General features: G+C 38.7%; 1 long non-coding RNA gene across 1 annotated transcript; it reads right to left on the reverse strand.

Moving 5' to 3' along the window:
* Positions 1 to 8,652: 8,652 nt before the first annotated feature.
* On the reverse strand, positions 8,653 to 13,792 carry LOC149104898 (uncharacterized). The gene is made up of 2 exons (XR_016201460.1): positions 13,445 to 13,792; positions 8,653 to 10,602 (listed from the first exon to the last, which is right to left on the reverse strand). It is a non-coding gene; the product is annotated as an uncharacterized LOC149104898 (long non-coding RNA).
* Positions 13,793 to 16,486: the final 2,694 nt, after the last annotated feature.

Raw genomic sequence — 16,486 nt, forward strand, 5'->3', positions numbered from 1 at the left:
CCGGGGTCATTGTGTTTTCCTGGGCAAGACTCTTCACTCTCATAAGGCCTCTCTCCGCTTAGGTGTATAAATAGTTCCCGGTAAATTGTTAAGGTTATCTGACAAAGTGCAGTTTGGGGGAGGGGGAAAGCTATGATGGACTAGCATTCCGTCTCCGGGAGGAATAGCAATACTGTGATCGCCGGAAATTAAGTATGAGTTGGACCCTAGACAACAGAATTCAACTGTAGCGAAAGCCATGTTTGAGACAGCAGAGCCTACCCACCTTAGACACTTCGTTACGTTTTATATAGGGCTTCTAATGACCTGGACCATGGTGCACGTGGAGGTAAATAAAAGTTCTGTGGTGAGAGTAGTAATATAGGACCATGTATGTGTCTATGTAGTACTAGGTAACGGCCTGTAGTGTGTGCGGTGACGGATGGCTATATGGGGCTGTTTGTGGCTTTGTGTGGTTATGAAAGGCTTTGTAGAGGAATCTCTGCTTAAATAATATTTGCCTAATTAGGATAAGCCCTTCAGTTTCTGATCGAACTGCAAAAGTATTACTCTGAATATTGAAAGATCATTGCACAATTAACTGACTCGAGACGTTTGAACGCGATCTATTAAATAGTTTTTTGTGTGATGCGGGTTTAAAAATTCAATATTTTACAGTTAACTTATGAGCTCATTTACGCTTTTGCGCGCCATCTAGAAATGTTGCAGCTTTTCAGAGGCAATTTCTCCTCCAATTTACACCTGAAGGATTAAAACTTTCACCACTTACTAAGTTTCATCATCATCTGTCCTCATTGCGCCATGGAACGCATAAGGCCTCACTAAGTTTCTCTACTTTAATCTTTTTGAGTCAGTTTGAGTCTAGCGTGACGCCTTCTTTACGCAAAGTTGTATACTAGAACGACTACATCAGCAAAGATTTAACAGCATGGCCTTGTGCGGAGGAAAATATGCAGGGCTATCTATGACTCTGTATAGCTATCATGTGTAGATAGCTGTATAGGCTGTGTATGAATCTGTATAACTAGAGCTGTGTATGACTTTGTATGACTAGGGCTGTGTATGACTTTGTATGACTAGGGCTGTGTATGACTTTGTATGACTAGGGCTGTGTATGACTTTGTATGACTAGGGCTGTGTATGACTTTCTATGGCTATCGTGTTTAGATAGTTGTATAGGGCTACATATCGATGACTATGTAGGGTAATGGACTCTGAATAACAATCTCATTGCTGTTTAGGTCAAGCGCACTATATAGCCAAACTTAGGTATGGTCTCTCATGTGTGGCTGTGTAGTACATATCTGGCCAAGTAATAACCCTGTGCATAAATGCTAGTAAATGACAATCACCCATTCGTCCTCTTAACCCTGTGTGAGGCATAAGGCCGCAACCATCCTACGCCATTTTTCGGTCTTTTGGTGCTTTCTAAGTGTCGGTCTATGTACAGGTAAGGCCCATTACAGCTTTCCGCCATTTTTTTTCTTTTTGCCTCCTCGGGTTTCCATCTTGTTCCTTCATTATATACTTTACACCCCTGGGAAGATATAGTTATAGACAATTCTGTATGCAGCTGTATAAGGCACAAATAGCCCTCCATTGGAATATTAGGCCGGCTGTTCAAAGAACGATCCAGGATGTAGCTTTCAGTAAAATTTGTTGCTTTTCAGTGACGTTTACTAGTTTTGTTTTGGTTCTTTATATTTCACTTTGACGATTCTAAACTCCACAAAACAACGGCACTGAAAGACATTAAACCCCCGATTAGCTTTTAACTCAGGATCATTTTGCGCTAAAAAGTATTTTCCTTCAATCCGTCCAACCTGTGGTGCATCGCACGATAATCTCGTTCCCAGATCTCTTGAGGGCTTCGCCCACAAGAGATCGCGGAGAATGGTGTCACGATGACGCCGAAACGTCGGCTTTTAACGTTAATATTCGCTTGTTTATGCTTTAAGAAATCGTTATTGATCAAAACAACTATATGTTTGATAAACTACAGCATAATATCTCTACTAAAATACCGCTGAGCTATTGGGTGGTTATTGAAGTAGTGGCTCAAAGTATATTAATATTATTGATAATTGAGGGGGTTTTTTTTTTGAGATGAGCAGCTGCAATCTGTCGCAAAATGGCTTAGACAGTTGAATAAAGAATAATTATGTTTTCGATTGTTCATCAAAATATGTTTACCCAGAAGCACATCACGCGAACTCTCCCTTACTTCGGTTCAATATTTTAATTGAAGGATTTTGATGTCATTTCAACATTAGAAGAAGACGAAGGACGTTAGTTGGGTGGGGATTTTCTATAAATCAAAGCGGTGTACGAATGTGTCTGCCTTAGCTCTTTTCCTAATAGAGTCAAAGACTATTTGAAAGTATTGACGATTTTTTCGACATTTTGTTTTTTGGGTGGTGGTGGGGCAGGATAGGGGAGGGGGGCCGTGTTATACAAGGTCAACCCGAGAATCGATCCGCGATACAACTGTGAGCGAGATACTTATAACAGAGAGAATCTCGTCCAGTTGTGGCCCTCTGTCACACGATAGCGTATTTTTGCGTGACAACGAGAGCCGAAACTAGATTGAATGATTTTTCTAGTTGATGATTAAAGTGACACTTCAAAACATAAACTGCTGTTTATTTGTTATTTTGTTCGAACCCTTCCACGTAGGCGCAGGGGTAAACTGCACGGGAATTTGCTTGAGGATGCGCAGGGAGTGGGGAGAGCCTGTGCGCGTCCAGGCTGATGTTACGGTACTCGCTACTGCGGTACCCAAGCCTTATAAAACTTTCAACTAGGCCTTTTGTCGCCTACTTCGACGATTTAGATGAAGACTCTAAAATATTCAGGTACTTCAATGACAAGCTAGATATCGGGGATGCATATAGCTTAAAGCACAAGGAAATCCATAGTCGAACGCAGGAGGATCCACGGCAATGCAATAGTTGTATTTATTTAGATTAGTGCTAGGGCTTACAAGTGGAAAATGGTTGGTTTTAATTACTCTAAAATGGCCGATAATAAAACAATCGAGGAGAGATGAAGAAGACTGGCCGAAACAAAGTAGTGCACGTTTCGCAAGTAGTAATAATAATAATAATAATAATAATAATAATAATAGACTTGTATAGCGCTAGAACTATACAAATATACTCAAAAGCGCTTTACATTAAGTTAAAATAAATGAATAAATGGAAATCACTAAACTTTAAAACTATTACAACAACTATGCTAAACTTTAAAACTATTTCCACAAATCAAAAGCTTTCTTAAAAAGAAATGTTTTCAGTTGCTTTTTGAAAATGGCGAGGCTGCTACTTGTTCTTATAGTTAATGGCAGCGAGTTCCATAAAACAGGTGCAGCATGAGCAAAGGCCCGATCCCCAAGTGTAGAGCAGTTGACTTTTGGAACAACCAGAAGAGATTTTGCAGACGAACGAAGAGCGTAATTAGTAGCTGGTTTCAGGGATAAAAGATCATTTATGTAGGAAGGACTTTGGTTGTGTAATGCCTTGTAAACAAGAAGAAGCAATTTAAACTGAACTCTAAACGATACTGGGAGCCAATGTAAGTCGATAAGAGCGGGTGTGATATGATCAAATTTCGCAATCCGAAAAATCACTCTAGCCGCGGCATTCTGAACTTTCTGTAAACGATCAATCTGGTATTTAGGTAGACCAAATAGAAGTGCATTGCAGTAATCAAGGTGCGAAGATACAAAGACGTGGATCAGTGTCTTTGTGGATTGCGCGGTAAGGAATTTTCTGATCTGTCTTATGTTGTATAGTCCGCGAAAAGCCTTGCTACAAATCTTGCCAATCTTGCCAAGGTTCCGGACGCTTTCTAACGGTTTAATGACAGTGTCGCCAATGATAATAGAATCAATAAATGTTTTTTCAAGTTGTTGACGGGAGCCAATAATTAGAAATTCAGTTTTCGCGTCATTGATCATTAGACGATTGCCAATAAACCAAGAGCGGACATCAGCGATGCACTTTTCAATGACAGAGACAGCGTTAAATTCCGAATGGATAGAACAAGGTCGGAAGGAAAGGTAAATCTGGGTGTCGTCAGCATAACCATGGACGGAAGGGAGGTGCTGTGAAATAATGTTAAAGAGACGGGAGACGTAGAGAGTAAATAAAATAGGGCCCATACAACTGCCCTGGGGGACTCCACAGTTCAGATTGAAGTCCTCAGAAGTCTTATCACCGACAAGTATACGTTGTTTGCGACCAGACAGAAATGAGTCGAACCAATTTAAAGCAGTTCCGACGACTCCAAAATCCTGTTGCAAAATATTAAGAAGAATGCAATGTTCAATGGTATCAAAAGCAGCACTTAGGTCCAGAAGTACGAGAAGTGTCACTTGCTTATTATCCATACTCATTAAGATGTCGTTTTGAACCTTCAATAGAGCAGTCTCTGTCGAGTGATACTTACGGAAGCCGGACTGGAATTTAGGAAGAGGGGCATTTTTCTCACAGTGGGCGAGAAGTTGTTGAAGTGCAGCCTTTTCCACTACCTTGGAAATGAATGGTAGATTACTGACTGGACGGAAATTCTTGCAGACCAAATCAAGTCCAGGTTTTTTCAATAGAGGGATGACAACAGCGGTTCTCCAATTTTCTGGAACGGAACCACTGAGAAGAGAGAGATTAACCATCTCAGTGATAGAGGGCGCTAATACATCAAGACAGGACTTCACAAGCCATGTAGGAAGAGGATCCAATTGACAAGAGGCATTAGAGGATTCTCGAACAATCTTACACACTTCTCCTATGGATAACGAAGAAAAATTCTCCAGATTCTCCTTCGGAGTGACAGGAACAAGTCGAGGCACTTGAACTTGAAACTTGTCAAGATTTTCCTTTATGGTTTCAATTTTTTTGAGGAAAAAGGTGCCAAATTCGTTTGCAAGCTTAGTGGGATCATCGTGCTCTGGAAGAGCCATCTCAAGTGGCTCCCTGGACAAAGAATTAACCACACGAAATAGCTTGCGAGAGTCACCCGCACACTGATCAATTAGGTTTGAGTAATAATTCACACGTACAGATTTAAGAGATGCAGAGTACTGATTACGAACTCTATGGTAATTATTCCAGTCTCCAGCGAAGTCAGTTTTCAAGGCTTTCTTTTCAAGGCGACGACGTTTACGCTTGAGTTGTTTAATGTCATCATTAAACCACGGGATCTTTGGACGATTTTTTATAATCCTTGTCTTAAGCAGGGCATGCTTGTCCAAAATGTCATTAAGGGTCGTGTTAAAGCAGTCGGAGAGGGCATCAATGTTGTCCCAGTGTACGCTTGCACAAAGCATAGAAGAGGCAATATCAGCTGAGAATTCGGCAATATCAATATTTTTGAGTTTACGAAAAGTCAGTTCTTTGCAAGATAAAGCTGGTCGCGGGAAACCAATAGGGCACTGAATAATAAAATGATCAGAGATGGGAAAAGTGGCTTTAGGAGAAGCAAGAACAACATCATCCGACGAACGAGTAATAATTAGATCCAAGGTATGACCCGATAATTGGGTTGGGCCGGATACGTGTTGCGAAAGACTGAACGTTTCCAGTAAATCCATAAATTTCTTGGTATCATTGTCACGGAGATCATCTAAATGAAGGTTGAAGTCTCCAGAGATAACAAGAACCTCGGGGCACATAACAACATTCTCTAAAAACTGAGAGAATTCATCAAAGAAAACAGAGGCAGAAACCGGATGTAACGAAGAATATGGAGGTCGATACACTATTATATGTCTCATTGAGCGATTATGAGTGCAGTCGCTCATGTGACAAATATGACGTCAGTGGACAGGAAGCAGCCCCATTTCCCATTCCCCCTCTCCTCTTGAGTCATTGGGTATCGTCAGTGGAGGGGGAATCTACGGTCATTTTATCCCGTTTGGCTCGTGTCAATCCCCAATCCCCTCCCCTTGTCAAGGCTCGCGATCAATACCTATTCCTGCTCAGCGGCTTTCGCTAAAAAGCATCCGCAAATTACAACTCTCGAGGAGAAGAATATCACATTGTTGTAAGTTTCCCGTGTGCATTCAGCTGGCGAGTGCCTATTTTTACGAGCATTTTACTTTTTCCATTCTCATCCTCCAAAGATCTTCGTCGATACTCTGTGCTATGTTTTGTCATTTAGTGATTCTCGTAGTTGTTGCTGCTATTTTCAGCCTGTCCCTCCCTAGCTAAGGGACTATCGTAACCTTAGCACAATTATTTGCAGAATAAAACGAGCAGTTTTCTAAAGAAACTTTCTCACTTTCCTGTCGACCTTTTGGTATACTTCATCTCGAAGCCTACTAACCCCAGCTCTTTTTGCGTCATCGGATGGTGTTCGTTGAGTGGGGTCGAAAGGCTGGCTACCCCTTTTTCTTATACACAAAGAGATTTCACCTCGCATACGGTGAATGCGCCCGCAGAGCAAGCGGCAGCCAAACCCGAGCTGTGCTACCAAAACAACACGATAACAGTCTTCCTCTTCGAAGCTAACAAAATAAAGACAATGTCAGGGTTGCTTTAGAGTCTCCTAATACTCATCTCGATAATTCTCTGTTTAATTTGAGGAGGACCAAAGTGTTTTGTTGAAAGGGACGGGGGGGGGGGGGGGAAACCATTTTTGCGCAATGGTTGGTTGGAGACGCAAAAAATATTGAATGTTTCATGGAATGATATCATGGCTTTTGGAATTATAAGAACCTTTTGGTAAATATTAACTGAAAAATAGTTCCCGACTTCAATGCCTTCTTGCTGCCATACATTTGACCTTCGGACCAGGGCGGAGAAAGGCCAGGCGATGAAACGGGGGTTCTGCTCTTTTCGCAAGGTGTTGTGCGGAGTAGGACTGGCACGAGCACTAATCCACGCTTCCGGTGCGTTTAATAGCTGCCAAAAATCTGCTTTCGACAACCGGATTCATTATTTCTTTATTTTTAAGCCAACAGCGGCGTATTTTTAAAAGTTGTTTTGTCACCTCTGGCCCACAAATGAATGTTTTTTCTTTTTTTTTCAGTAGCAACTTTGCTTAGCTTTCTTTTTGTAAAAATCCAATAAATTGTTATGTCCCTTATTGTTCAGTATACAGACGAGCCTTCTCGAGGAGACAGACCTTTAGCAAGGACGACCGTGACAGATTGCAACGGCTACCGGAAACAACAAATGACTTCCGTCAATGTTCTGCGCATGTCGGAGTAGGAAGTACCAAGGAATGACAGTCCTGCACGACTTCTAACAATGGAAACTTTTGAACCATGTGCGCAATCTTTGACCCATTTATAATTTCGCTCTTACGAGTATGTCTTTAAGGGATTTCCCTCTTTTAAAAGATATGAGTGGTGGCTCTTTGAAAATTTGCCGTAGAGAAGGCTGGTTTTGTATCAAGTGCCATTTTTGCGTTAAAACATGTTTGAGATTAGGCACTGACAGTTGATATTGTGTTACAAAAGGCAAGATATCTTTTCGGCTTTCGTATTTTTGTTGTAGCGCTGATACCCCTTCTGTGAGTTTGATATCTGATAGGAGTGTCTCAATCGGAATTTTTGGATAACCTCTAGCAAGGAGACGTGATTTGAATTTAATAATGTTCTCTTCAAATATTGTTCTGGAAGAGTCAGTGCGTAAAAGTCTAAGAGCTTCTCCCAAGCCAAGGGGTCAAAGATTACGCACATGGTTCAAAAGTTTCCATTGTTAGAAGTCGTGCAGGCCTGTCATTCCTTGCTACTTCTAACCGTCGTCCACTCCGCACCGACCCACTGGAAAAGTTGAAAATTTACAGAGTATGTAAATAACATGTAATTAACATGTAAATAACCAAAAAAAGACTGTAAAGAATAATTTACATGATTTTTCCCCTTTTACATGTTTTGGAGGTTTCATGTAAATAACATGTAAATATTTTAAGTGAAACATGTAAATGATGAAGAAAACACTGTAAATGTTTCAAAGCAAAGGGCTAAGATCATGTAAATAACATGTAAACTGTTCCTGCAAATACTCTAAATAGCCTGTAAATTTCTTGATTCAACCTGGAAACCCGTAAATAACATGTAAATTTAATACAGGGAGGGTGCCATAATACTGTAAAAAACATGTAAATCGAAAAAGGGAGCCTGTAAATAACGTGTAAATCGAAAAAGGGAGTCTGTAAATAACATGGAAATCAAAAAAGGAGCCCATAAAGAACATGTAAATCAAAAAAGGGAGCCTGTAAATAACATGTAAATGGAAAAAGGGAGCCTGTAAATAACACGTAAATCGAAGATGGGAGCCTGTAAATAACATGTAAATCGAAAAAGGGAGCCTGTAAATAACATGTAAATGGGAAAAGGGAGCCTGTAAATAACATGGAAATCGAAAAAGGGAGCCTGTAAATACCATGGAAATCGAAAAAGGGAGCCTGTAAATAGCATGTAAATGGAAAAAGGGAGCCTGTAAATAACATGGAAATCGAAAAAGGGAACCTGTAAATAACATGTAAATTGAAAAGGGGAGCCTGTAAATAACCTGTAAATTGAAAAAGGGAGCCTGTAAATAACCTGTAAATTGAAAAAAGGGAGCCTGTAAATAACATGGAAATCGAAAAAGGGAGGCAGAAACCCTACGATAAATGACTTGCAAATAATAACTTGAAGAGAAATGCATGGAATGTACTGTTTTATTGTAATCAAATCTGTTGACCTTAATTATAATAGTAGAAAATATGCAAATTTATACAGAATCAGAAATTTATTGCAATCAGAACAAACTCAGTAAAATTCAAATAGTTTTTATATGCCATGAATAAGGTTTACAATGTATACATTGCAACAAATAAAACATGTTTTCTTTTCTATCTATCCATAACAAGACGACGTAAATGTAATTTTGTGCATGGCCAAAATATTTTAAAATACCATGACTGAGGTCCTTTAACCGAATTCAAGCACTTTTCGAGAAGACTACTAAAATTCAAGACCTTTTCAAGATTGTGCGAAACCATGTCATATTGAGCCCTATTTAATTCATAAATAATAAAATGATTAAGAACTATACTGTTGTCAGCTACAACTAGTGAAAATTTTGCAATTTAGGTGTATTACTAAATTAAAATTGTTTGCGAATGGATACCTGTCTTAAATATATATTAAATCCACAAAGTCAAATGCAACATAATGATAATACCTTTGTCATAAAATGAATGAATAAACTGTTTTTTCTTACTAAGTAATTAATGTAGGATTAAATTGGCCTTAATAATGAGAAATGGAGGAGGCATCATGGCCTCGTAGTTACATGTAGTGCGCTCAACTCCTGATCGAGCGATCCGGGTTCAAGCCCTAGTCGGGTACATTGTGTTGTGTTGTTGGGCAACACACTTTACTCTCAGTGCCTCTCCACCCAGGTGTATAAGTGGGTAGCAGCGAATTTAATGGTGGAGTAACCCTACAATGGACTGGCATCTCATCTAGGGGGAGCAGAAATAGTCCTAGTCGCTTCCTGCTACAGAAAGCAGGATAAGCTCCAGCCTGTTGGGCCACGTGGCTCGTATGCAGACTTTACCTTTACCTTATTATGAAAATTACTGCAATGTAAGTGTGAAGTATTGATCAACTTTTTTCATAGAGTGAATTGTTCCTTTGAAATAACAGAAAATAGGGAGAAAAAACATTTACCACAAGATAGAGGTTGACATTTTAAATTCATCATAAAAACATTCATGCCAAAGGAATACTACATTGCATAACATAAAACAAGACTTCTGACATCTTTTAGGCTATGTTTACAAAGTCACAGTTTCCTTCTTTTTCCAAAACTGTACGGAATCCAAACAGTACAAACATTTTGGACCCCTGACAAAACATTCACTGTAAACAATATTCAAAATTTTACTTTTTCTTTTTGTGATAAAAAAACTGTACTGTAAAAAAAAAATTCCTAGGGGCCTGTTGAAATTGAAAGGCCTATCTAGTACCATAGTTCCCATAACACATCATAAGTTAATAAATTATTGTTCTGGTACTACATGTATGTAAACATAGCCTTTTCTTTTTATGATGAAATCTTATAGCTGCTGTATTGAACAATAAGTATCAACCTAGCAATCTGAGATATTTAAATTTGATGCTAATTCACTAACACAGGTACAGTGTAGGTGATACTTCAAAGCATTAAAAAATAATGTTTAAAGTGGTTGAATTTAAACCAGAAAGCTGCCAGAGCATATCAAAATGTTGAAGGTCACCATGTTAGACTGTAATGCACCAGGGGCCCATTTCTCAAAGGTTCCAAAAGGTTTTCGCACCCAGAAAGCCATACCAAAATCTGAAATCTTATGCTTACAGAGCTGTTTTAATCGCTTATTCTCAATATGAACAGAGGTTTCCTTCACACAAGAAGTTTCAGGCATATACAGCTCTTAGTTTTTAGACACAGATCAATTAAAGATGGCTTTGTGGGCCCGAAAAGTTTCCAGGGCCTTCAAGAAATGGGCCTTGGACCCCTTATAGAGTCATAAGTACTGTAGACTTCTCAGTGGCTGATTTTTTCCTGATCAAGCATCAATGCCAAGGAGTATGCATGTATTGACCACTCTCAATTTTACTTCATCCTACAAGTAACATAAAACATTTCGTTAAATAAGATAAGTTATGTCTGAGTATGAATCAGCAAATTCTGTGTATGATATCAATCAGTGAATTTTACATTGGAGTTATTATTTTGTTTGTTACCATTCCAATTTATACTGTGACCTTTGAAATCGGACTGTAGCCGGTCATGTTGACTGGCCAAAGTAATTTTAGCTCTGTCACGTCTCATATCTGACCGGTCAGGATATTTATGCAAAAATCAAGTACGTGTAATGTGAGCCAAATTAAACCCACAAATAGAGTTTGTTTGTTCCAGTCACTGCTAGACCATTTAAAAATTGGCTTAATATTTTTCTGAACGGATTTAACCCCAGTCACTTGAATGGCATTCCTATTGATCTTGAACGCATGACAAACAGCAAGCGAATGGTCTTTAGCCGTTCGAACAGATACATGTATGCATTGGTGTATGTTTTCATTAGAGGTCATAATAAAAAAGAGATTTAAAACTCTCAGATTTACAGTTGGGGATTTGATTGTTTATTGAAGAATGAACAACGTGACCGTCTCAACATGACATGACTGGTCAACATGACCGGTGAGTGAAGTTTTTGGCCAGTCAAGTCACCATTCTGGCCAGACATTGCCCGTTGACCGGCCATTATTTTGAGCCCTGAATATTCATCAATCAAACAGATCTTACATCTACATCTGTAGCTACTGTGTGACAAAAACTTTGCATCTCTGATTGGAAGGCACTGAATGTCAGAGGATGTAGAAGAACTAAACTCAAAATGTGTGGCAGTAAATATTCAATGTTCACTATCTTCTACATCGTAATATTCATGCACAATAAATCAAACTCCTATCAAACAATGTTTAAATAATAAGTCAAGTTATTTGCAGGCACAATTTGATTGTTTCTTACACGCACTTATGCTCTATTGGTGGACAAAGGTACAGCTGATGTCATAAATGTTTGTTTTTGTTTCTTTGTTATGTATTAGGAAGCAGATAGATTCTACGTTGTCATGCATCTGTTCAGTAATAGATCACAGAAGACATCAAAATGTGGTAAGAACATCAGTAACACACGCCTGAAAAATTCACAGATTCTGTGACACACTCTGGTAATGGGTTATGTGAATATTTTTTGTTTTTACCACATTTTGGTGTTATCTGTGATCTACTCAGGGCAGGAAAAAACCAGGTCTGATTTCCTCAGCCAAGTAAATTTTGCTCTTGGGCAAGTGAAAATAGAAGTTCAGTGGCCCGGTGGGCAAGTGAAATTACCATGTAGCCTCAGTAGTCTTGTGAGTCTGACTAAAAATGCCAGCTTGATAAATGATAATTTCCAGTCATTCCATTTCAAAACTTAAGACCTAAAGATTACTTAATTATTAGGTTGAAAGCAAGAATTAGTTAGGAATCCGAGCGTACTTCATTCGCATTTGTCCTCTGATTTCCTTACTGGCCATCACACTGGCAACCAATATTTAAATGGGGGCAAGTGAAAACTGAAATTGACTGGCCCAGTGGGCAAGTGACTTACAATTTTTTTTCCTGCCCTGCTACAGATGAATGAACAGATGCATGACACATAAAACCTGCATGTATTTGGTAAGAGCCCAATTTCGTACAAGTAAAATGTAAAGCTGTAACAGGTCTCTAAAATGCTGTCTGGTCATCCCAGGGTAAGGCAATCGATTGAAATTGATCCATAAATTGATATAAATCAATAAATTGAAATTAATGTAAGTGTTATCAGTGCTATCAATCAATGGAAAGAAATTCATACTCACATGCTAGAGAAGTTTCAAGTTATCAATTTGATTTTACCAAATTTATCAGTCATTAGAGAATCAATTGAAAGTTGGCCTCTCTTTGTTAGTTCACATAAACTGTAGAAAAATTGTGTCCCTCAACAAAATGTTTGATTGTAACTTTTTTATGTAGATTTCAAAGGCACTACCAAAGACCCCCAAAACATAGTCCCCGATACATGTATGCCAGCAAAATATTCTGTTTACAAGATACAATGTTATGTTTTTATGCAATTGTATTCATGATTTCATATTTCACGTTATATCTTTTGTTCATTTCTTCCTTATTAAACGTTGCTTAAAAGATAAGCTAGTATCAGCAAAATTGATAATGCTTATTGAAAATTTGATCACAATCGATTACTCATGACGAATTCTTTTATTGATTTCTGATATCATTGACTAATTCCTATTGATTGTTATGAAATAATCGATTGACTATACTGTGTCGTCCAAGACAAGTAGATTTTCCTGCCTGAGCAAGTTACTCTTCCTTTTTTTCAAGTCCTGTGTAGTTTTCATGACAGTTTGAGGTACATGTATACCTCTTTATAAAGTATCGTGGTGTTTTTTTTGTGAAAGAAAAATTCACAACATTTAGCTTACTATCAGCACCAGTGGGTGCAATGTCCATGTACAGTTGTGTAGCATATTGTAACTTGCATGTAGGTACAACTGTAGATACTTGAGTAACTTCAGAATACTTACACTAGCATAAGAAAAATTTCTCTGCTGAAGATGGCACATTACATTTTAGCTTACTAGCATTCACATCAGAGGGCAACATAACCTTACAAGAGAATGCATCAGCCAATAAGCCAATAACAAATGTCGCATGCTCATACTCGGTTATCGAGAACAGATAATAACAGATAATAAGCCCTTTATGCACAGCAGGTAAACATCAACAAAGTCGATTCCACAAGCAATGTAACTTCTCCTTGATAATGACACATTCACAACCAAAGGCAAAACGAAATGTATACGTATCTTGACGTTACTTTACTATACTCGTTCAATTTATGCAAAACTTCCTTACCTGTTGTTGTTGCCTGTGATCGCTATCTCCAGCTTCTGGGTAAGGGAAAACTTTGCCTTGAAACCGTGCACGATGACGAAGCGAAGGTAGTGTGGATTTTGGCCCCTAAAACAGAGCTCGAGTTCGATGCAGGTTCCAAGAACTGCCAAACATGGCGGGAGAACCGAGAGGACCTGGTACCTATCATGAAGACCGCTGATTCCTGTTTGTTGGAGATCGGGCACTCACAAGGCTGGTATGCTCTTACAAAGGGACTGGGATAACAGTGACGGCAATGAAAGCACAGAACGGTAGAAATCACACACAAAAAAAACACAAAACACAAAACAAAACAAAAAAACAAAATGTCATTTTGAGTACCGAAAAAAAGTCAGCTATCATTTCCGTAAAGGCGATAAGTCCTAACGTTTTCGGGAAATGGACAAAAAAGCCCTAATAAGTACGAGATACACAAGCTCCTCTAGAATAACCGAACAGATAAATTTTTTTTTGCGCAACCTAAAATTAACCTACAGAGCTTTGAAAGTACACCAGATAGCCTAAAACAGCGTTTCAAAGCATTCGAGAGAAAACGGTCGTTGGGCCGGCTGTGTCCCTTATGGTTTCCTGCCTAACCTAACTCGCGTCAGTTCAAACTCGGTCACCGGGGCTCTTTCCGTCTTGAGCTCACACATCACGTGACGCTTTCATGGTCCTTCATGAATGAATACGTACGTGTCCGAGAATTAGTTTTTCTCTTTTCTAGAGACGTAAGCTTGGGACGCCTGCATGTGCAGTAACAATTCTAGTTTTATTTTGTCGTTGTGGATGCGCGGAAAGTTCACAAGAAGACAGCTTAGTGCGGTGTCGATCAATGCAGCGATTTAGTTTGGTGCATACCTTCTAACCCAACTTCAATTTAAAGCAAACTATAGCACACACTTGGATTTTAGAGAAGTTCAAATGCTTCAACATAAAAGGCACCTTAATGGAGGCTTCACGGTAGGTTTACGGAACTTTAGGGCGGTGTTACATTTTAACTTTACGCGCCTTTAAAAGGTCTCATTTATATGTTCTCGGTTACCCGAGACAACTCTTCCTCTCTCCCCCCCCCCCCCCCCCCCTTCCGTCCCCCCAAGTTTAACCTGGCCGGGGTAACTTTTCATTTATTTCTTTGCAAAATCCAACCAACCGTTTACAAGAGGATAGCGAACCTGTCGGTAACTTGGAATTTACATCATTTCAACGGTCTCCGTTGGTTGAACCGTTACACCAGAGTTATATTAAATAAGCCCACTTTTCCGTTACATGGTTTTTGCAGGGTTTAGGCAGGCCTTCTCTTAAATTTAGATCTTTTTGTTCTAAGAGTCTCCATTTTACATTAACGTGGTCTTAACAGTTTTTCGAAAAGCCCCCTTTATCTCATTTAGATTGTTTTCACAGCCTTTGTAAGGTCCCCCTTTTTAATTTACATGTTTTTAGCAGGCTATTCACAGCCCCCCACTGCACCCGTGCAACTTCTAGGTTTTCCATTTACATGGTTTTTACATGTTTCTTACAGGCTCCCTTTTTTTCATTGACATGGTTTTTATATGCTTCTTACAGGCCCCCTTTTTTCATTGACATGGTTTTTACATGTTTCTTACAGGCCCCCTTTTTTCATTTACATGGTTTTTAAATGTTTCTTACAGGCCCCCTTTTTTCATTTACATGGTTTTTAAATGTTTCTTACAGGCCCCCTTCTTTCATTTACATGGTTTTTACATGTTTCTTACAGGCCCCTTTTTTTCATTTACATGCTTTTTACATGTTTCTTACAGGCCCCCTTTTTTCATTTATATGGTTTTTACAGGGTTACAAACATAACATTTCCAGACTTTTTACAGCATTCGCTTGAATTATTTACACGTTTCTTACATGGTTTAGCAAAGCAATTTACATGTTTGTACAAAGGCAGATACTGTAAAAGTGCGTAAAATATTTTACAGGTTTTTACATGTTCTTCAAATGATCATTGTCGACAAAAACAATGTAAATCACTATTTACAGAACATTTACATGCTGCACTAAAAGCTGTAAATTTCCTGTAAATTTATTTTACAAAACCCTAACATGTAAATTGTAATTTACAAAGAATGTAAATCAATATTTACATGCTGTAAATTAAAATTGACATGTCCATGTAAATTTTCAACTTTTCCAGTGACCAGAAATGAAATTACCATTCAGTGCGTGGTTACCAAGGGTTAACTTTTTAACTCGCAAATTTTACGTGTGGTCGTCTGTTCTTGGTTTGCCTGTAGACCAAGAGTGACATAATAACATGTAGTGTACAGTCGAACCTCCGATTGCGACAACCTCTCATAAGCGACCGTCTCTCCTCAGCGACCAGTTTTCCAGAATACCAAAAGTCAGATCACTATATTTTGAACCTCTTGTAATCGACCACCTCTCGTAAACGACCGCGACCACTTTAGAGCTAAAAGCTTGAAATTTTCTGTTGTTTTAAACCTCCAGTGAACGTCCACTTGACAAATGATAGAGCAAAAATTGGATAATAAAACACATCGTAAGATGTTGTAACATCATCGCATTCCTAGGTAGTACAAGAGATGGAAATTTTCTCAACGGAAAGTATCGGTTTTTTTTCTCGAAATTGACTTTTCACATGAATACGACATTTAAAACGCGGGTAATTCTCTGCAGTTACCATATGCTAATGACGCAAAATTTTGACCGACAAAATGGTCTGAGCTCTCGTAAGCGACCACCTCCCGTAAGTGCTTACGGGATGTTTGACTGTTTTTTTTTATTTTTACGAAAAAAACTTGTGTTTTTTTGCTCGAAAAACAAAGTGAAACGCCTTCGAAAAAATAAAGTTTGTCATATTTACATTGCAAGCGTAACTTGACGCCTGATAATATTTTTTCACGAGTATGGCAAAATTAGAAACGGACAATATGTTTGTCAAAGAGAAAAGAATAAATTTAAATCCAGTCGTTCGAATGGCGTTTAATTAATTAATTAAATAAATTTTAACGTATAAGAATCGCACGCACGTAG

Source organism: Orbicella faveolata, unplaced genomic scaffold, assembly GCF_042242905.1.
Source record: "Orbicella faveolata isolate gen_17 unplaced genomic scaffold, um_ofav_v1 contig_34, whole genome shotgun sequence".
NCBI lineage: Eukaryota > Metazoa > Cnidaria > Anthozoa > Scleractinia > Merulinidae > Orbicella > Orbicella faveolata.